Genomic DNA, 5,481 nt, shown 5'->3' with positions numbered 1-5,481 from the left:
AAAGGGAATTGTCAGTAGCCTTGGGAGTGCATTTGGCACTCTCCAGCTATTCCTTATCTCCTCAATCTTGTTTAGCACCATTCTCTTGGCAACAATATTGAATCCAAAGTCTTTCTGGATTGAGGAGAAGACAGCCACCAAGGTTGAATAGCCTTTATTGAGAATTATGTGAAGTGGCCATGTTATTTCTCTCTCAGCCTTGTACTTGAAGACTAATCTCTCTGAAAGATGCTTGTATGCATCAATAGATCTAACTTCTTCCAGTTCATCTAGATAGAGATTTAAGTCAGAGAATTCCTTGATGTTACAGATTTAGAGTTGATCTCCTTTGTTGACAACAGGCTTGGGTTTGACCAAAGACTTGGATTGAAGTTTGGTAGGCTTGACTGTTTTGACCACTCTTTCCTTTGTCTTTCTTGGTTTTTTGAAGATAGGAAGGTTTAGATCAGGAAGGGGCAAGTTGTCCCAATTTATTGGTTCATCCTTAGGCACAACATGATCACCATGAAAGGTGATGTTGGGATCAACCTTGAATTCAGCCTCCTTTACTGTGGGTATGGCTGTTTGGCTTGAGGTTATAGATTGAATTGGCATGTAATCTTCCTTGTCTTAATTGAAATCTATTTTCCTTTTTGCATGGACCTTGTATCTGAATCTTCTTTTTATCTGCTTTGGTTCTTCTTTCTTTTCTTCATCCAGATTCTTAGATATCTCAGTTGGCAATACAGCTTCTATGATTGCAGCCTCCTTAGCTTGGTTCTTGGAATCTAAAGCGGCTTGCATTTGTTGTTGTTTGAGCCTCACCTTTTCCTCTTTCTTAGCCTCTGCAAAATTTGGGTGTCCAGCCACTACACAGATCAGTTTACCATTTTTGTAGATTTTAGCAATCCTTTTCTTTAGCACTAAGTCTCTGGGGTCCTTGACGAAAGCTATAGATCTTCCAAGCAGCTTCTTTTCATCTGGCCTAGGAGTTTCATAAGATAGGTCCAGTGGATTTTTGTATGAATTCTTTGGATAATTTCTTTTTGGTTTAAAAATCACACTGGCCTTTGGAGAATTGATACATGAGGGTTGACCCATTTCCATGTTCCCTGGGCTCATTTTATTTATTAAAATATGTCTCAAATTAGAGCAGTGAGAAAAAACTTTGTCCTGCTTCTCAATTTGACCAAATTTCTCCTTGATGTTTTCACCAAGCTTCTTCCATTAAGCATCTAGCTCTTGTTCAATAGCTGCTACATCAATTTGTTTGAATTTTTCATTTGACTCCAACTTGGCAGCTGCTAACTTGATTGGATCAATACTGTCCAAGACTGGTGGCTTTGAGAAAGTAATTGCTGGAACAATCACCTTGCTGATTTGTATGTCTAGCACTTTATCCCCCTCACTTGTTGGCTCCCCTTGGCTAACTGGAATAATAGAGTCTTTCTCCCCTTTTTTGTTAGCATCAAGTTGAGTGGAGAATGGAGTTTGTGCAGCCACCAGTTTCTGAAGAAGTTGAGTCTGTTGAGCCTGATGTAGATGGATTACAGTTATGGATGCTTCCAGTATTTTGAGTCTTGTATCCAAGGAATCCACCATGATGGCTAGATCAGTATTTTTCCTTAGTTGTCTATTGGTGTCAAGCATGGTTGTGTTGGGAAACTTAGCATCCAGTCTTTCAGAAACATCCTTCTTGACTTGATCAATTTATGTTTTAATTGCAGTGACATCCAGATTGTGTTGAAGAGATTGTATTTGGTGCAGTTGAAGAGAATTGAGATGTGCTTGAAGAAGCTTCTTGGTGGTGGCATTGGTTGTAGCTTGAAGAGCTGTTTGAGTTTGTTGAATGATATGAAAGAGAGTAGACTTGAAATGTTGCTCATCACATTCTTTAGAAAACACCAAAGATGGAGTGTTTGACCTTGAGCTAGGGCCTGCTTCTCCCCTATGTCTATAAACTCTCCTTCATCATCATCTTCATCCCCAAATATGTCTTCAGAACCACCAGATGGATAATCAACATCATCGTCAACTTTAGGTGGCATGGTTGTGATGGCATCATTGGCCCTTTGCATAGAAGCGGTAGTGTACACCAAATTGAGCATTCTTTCAGCAGCCACATTGTCCTGTTCAAGTAAAATCTGATATGCTGAAACAGGGTGAGTAAATGCCTCAGCCTCATAAGAAACAGAGTCTAAGACAGCTATTCTTGATGAATTAGCTGTTTCATTTCAGCCTCATTATCATCCATTAACTCACTTACAATGGGCTCTTCCCATTCTTTTGTACCTGCTTTTCTCTCATTTTCTCTCTCTCTCTCTCTCTCTTTGTATCAAGGGCTCCCCTTGGCTCCCCACCCTCACACCCTCACCTTTACCTACTAAGGTGGGACTCCACTCACTTACTTTTTCTTAGATGGAAGAAATAGCTTGCATACTTTCACTCTTTTCCTCTCTTTTTTTCTGAGAGCAACTCAGCCTCTCACTCAATTCACCCCCTTCCTTCAGTCCTAAGAGTGATTGTACAACTACTAGATCATCTGCACTTGTGACAATTGTTGAAGTTTGAAGTGGTGCAGTGATATTCAATGGATGAGAAACATCTTTCGAAATAGTAGTTGATAGTTTCAACGGATGACTGCTGTTAAGCACATCCGTTGAGATACAATCACTTGTCAACGGATGAACAATATTCGTTGAAATAGTGGGAATGAAAGAGTTAAAAGTAAAAACTACTGTAGAATCTGTGGTGATTGATTTGAGATTTTGCACAGATTTTTTAGTAGTTTCAGAAAGAAATGGCAAGTGAGCCAACAAATCATCTAAAAGATGATGCTCACTTATTTGGATTTTTGACTTCTCCATGAGAGTTAAAGATGGAGAATCAGGAATTGATGAATGGATCATGTCCACATCTAGAGAATTGGTGGGTGAGTTTTGTGTGTGAGGTGCTTTAATTATCAAAGATGTTGGCTGTGACTCCACATTTATAGGAGCCACATCAAACTGACTTTGAGAAGGTGCATATACTGAGTCTTTTAGTATAATAGGCACTGTGTGTGCACCCTGTGTATCCCCAATGTGTTTAGATTACTTCTTTCTAGCATAGGTTTGGGGTGAGCTTGTGTCCCTTACCTTTTTGGCCTGTTCTCTTGGCTGAGAGCTTTGTTCAATAGTTACATCCTTTTGGGAGGATGCAACTAGTAATGAGCTAATGTCCTTATTAATCACTACAGTTTGTTGGGAAACTGCAGTGTGGCAAGGTTGGGATTCACTCACCTCTCCAACCTTATTGTTAGGGCTTCTTTGATGTTCACCCTATCCCTCACCACTCTCACTACCCTTCACACTCCCCTCTTGGTTTTTAGTAGATTTTTCAACTAGTTTCTTTTGAGAGAAACTAGAGGGGGCTTTCTTTGATTTGGATTTTGAAACATTCGGTTTTGTGGCTTGGGTAGGCATCTGATTGGTCATTGTCATGGATGTCATTGCCATAGTTGTTTACAAAGAAATAGGTTGAGAAGTAGAGGGAACAGAAGTATTTACCTCACTTCCCTGAGGTTGTTCCATGATTGGCATGTACATATGGGGAACATCCTTGTGATGATTTGACCTGTTAAGATCAGCAATAACTTTTCTCTCTTGGACTCAACAAGCTAACTTGTTTGTTGGATTCTCAATTGAGAGATTCTCAGAAACAAAATTAGCTATCATCATGAAGAATCTAGCATAATAAATATTCCTAGACCTATTCTTTATATCCCCTAATTTACTTCATAACTCATACATAACAGAAGTACTAAAGTTAAAGTACTTATCACTAAGGAGCATGTAAAGCATGTGAACAATTGAGTAAGATATAGCATCAAAATTACTGACTTTTCCAGAAAACACTTTAATGAAAGAATCACACAAGAAACTCCATTCTTTTGTAAAGCCTAGTCTTCTAACTTCACCTAACTTAGTGGCAGTTAGAGAATAACCCATAGAGACTAGCATGTTACTCACATCAGTGTTAGTGTGTGGAACAGATGTGTTATTTTCAGGAAATTTAAAATATTTTTCAATTGCATCACAGTTCACAGAGTGTTCATTACCTTTGAGAGTGAAGGTAATGGTCTTGTCCCTTGAATTGAACACAGCTGTAGACCAATTTTCCTCGACAACTTCACAGTCGATGGTTGGAGACTCAAGCATGTCATAGCTTAATTTGCAGTTTAGTATGAAGTCCATCATCTTGTGATAGTCCTCAGATGCCGGAATTTTCTTGTTCACCAGAGACACAAAGTTGTTCTTTTCATAGACGAACCCAGTTGAGGACATAATCTTGACTACGGGTGCCATTTCTGTGATTGAAATTCGTTCGAGAGAGAGTTTTTGCTTTTGGAAAGAATAAGTCAGAAAAATTACTTTGTGAAAGATAAAAACAAAGAATAGAAATGTAAGTACCTTTTATACTTTCTCAGAAATAAACTTTCAAAACGTAAAAAGTAAAATAAAGTGACCAATCAAATTAACCCAAAATAGCCGTTTAAAAATAAGAAAAACTGTCAAAATTCTTAGATTATCCGTTGAAATATACATACATATTGTAAGTAAATTCGACGGATAATGCTCAAAGTTAACGGCTAAGATTGAGTGTAATTCGACGGATGATGATTAAATTACCTAGAGTAATAATTGATATTTCAACGGATGGTAAAGTTCAATGGATGTTTATTTTCAACGGATAATGAACATCCGTTGAGATACAAATTCTAACTTAGTCAAAATTTTATCTAAGACATGAAATATCAACTTTTGCTCTGGCTACATTTCAATTTGCTTTGACATCAAAAATATATTAAGAGTAGTGTAGCATACCTAGCTCACTTACCAACCTAGTGAAGGTGGATTCATCAAGTGGCTTGGTAAAGATGTCTGCAAGTTATTTTTCACTTGGAACAAAATGAAGTTCTATAGTACCGTTCATAACATGCTCTCTATTGAAATGATACTTAATGTGAATGTGCTCGTCCTTGAATGCTGTACTGGATTTTCAGTAATTGTTATTGCACTTGTGTTGTCACGGAAAATAGGAATTGTATTCACCTGTAGACCATAGTCCAACAGTTGATTTTTCATCCATAAGATCTGTGCACAACAACTACCTGCAACAATATATTCAGCCTCAGTTGTAGAAGTAGAGACTGAATTTTGCTTCTTAATAAACCAGGATACTAGCTTGTTTCCTAAAAATTGACAGGTTCTTGTGGTACTTTTTCTGTCAATTTTACAACCTGCATAATTTGCATCTGAATAACTAGTTAGATCAAAACCAGAATCTCTAGGATACCAAATGCCAAGTTTTGGTGTTCCTTTGAGATATCTGAAAATTCTCTTAATAGCTACCAAATGAGATTCTCTAGGATCAGCTTGAAATCTAGCAGAAAGACATGTAGCAAACATTATATCTGGCCTACTGGCTGTTAAATATAGAAGTGAGCCAACCATGCCTCTA

Source organism: Apium graveolens, chromosome 11 (assembly GCF_009905375.1).
Source record: "Apium graveolens cultivar Ventura chromosome 11, ASM990537v1, whole genome shotgun sequence".
NCBI lineage: Eukaryota > Viridiplantae > Streptophyta > Magnoliopsida > Apiales > Apiaceae > Apium > Apium graveolens.
This window is presented reverse-complemented; position numbering follows the sequence as displayed.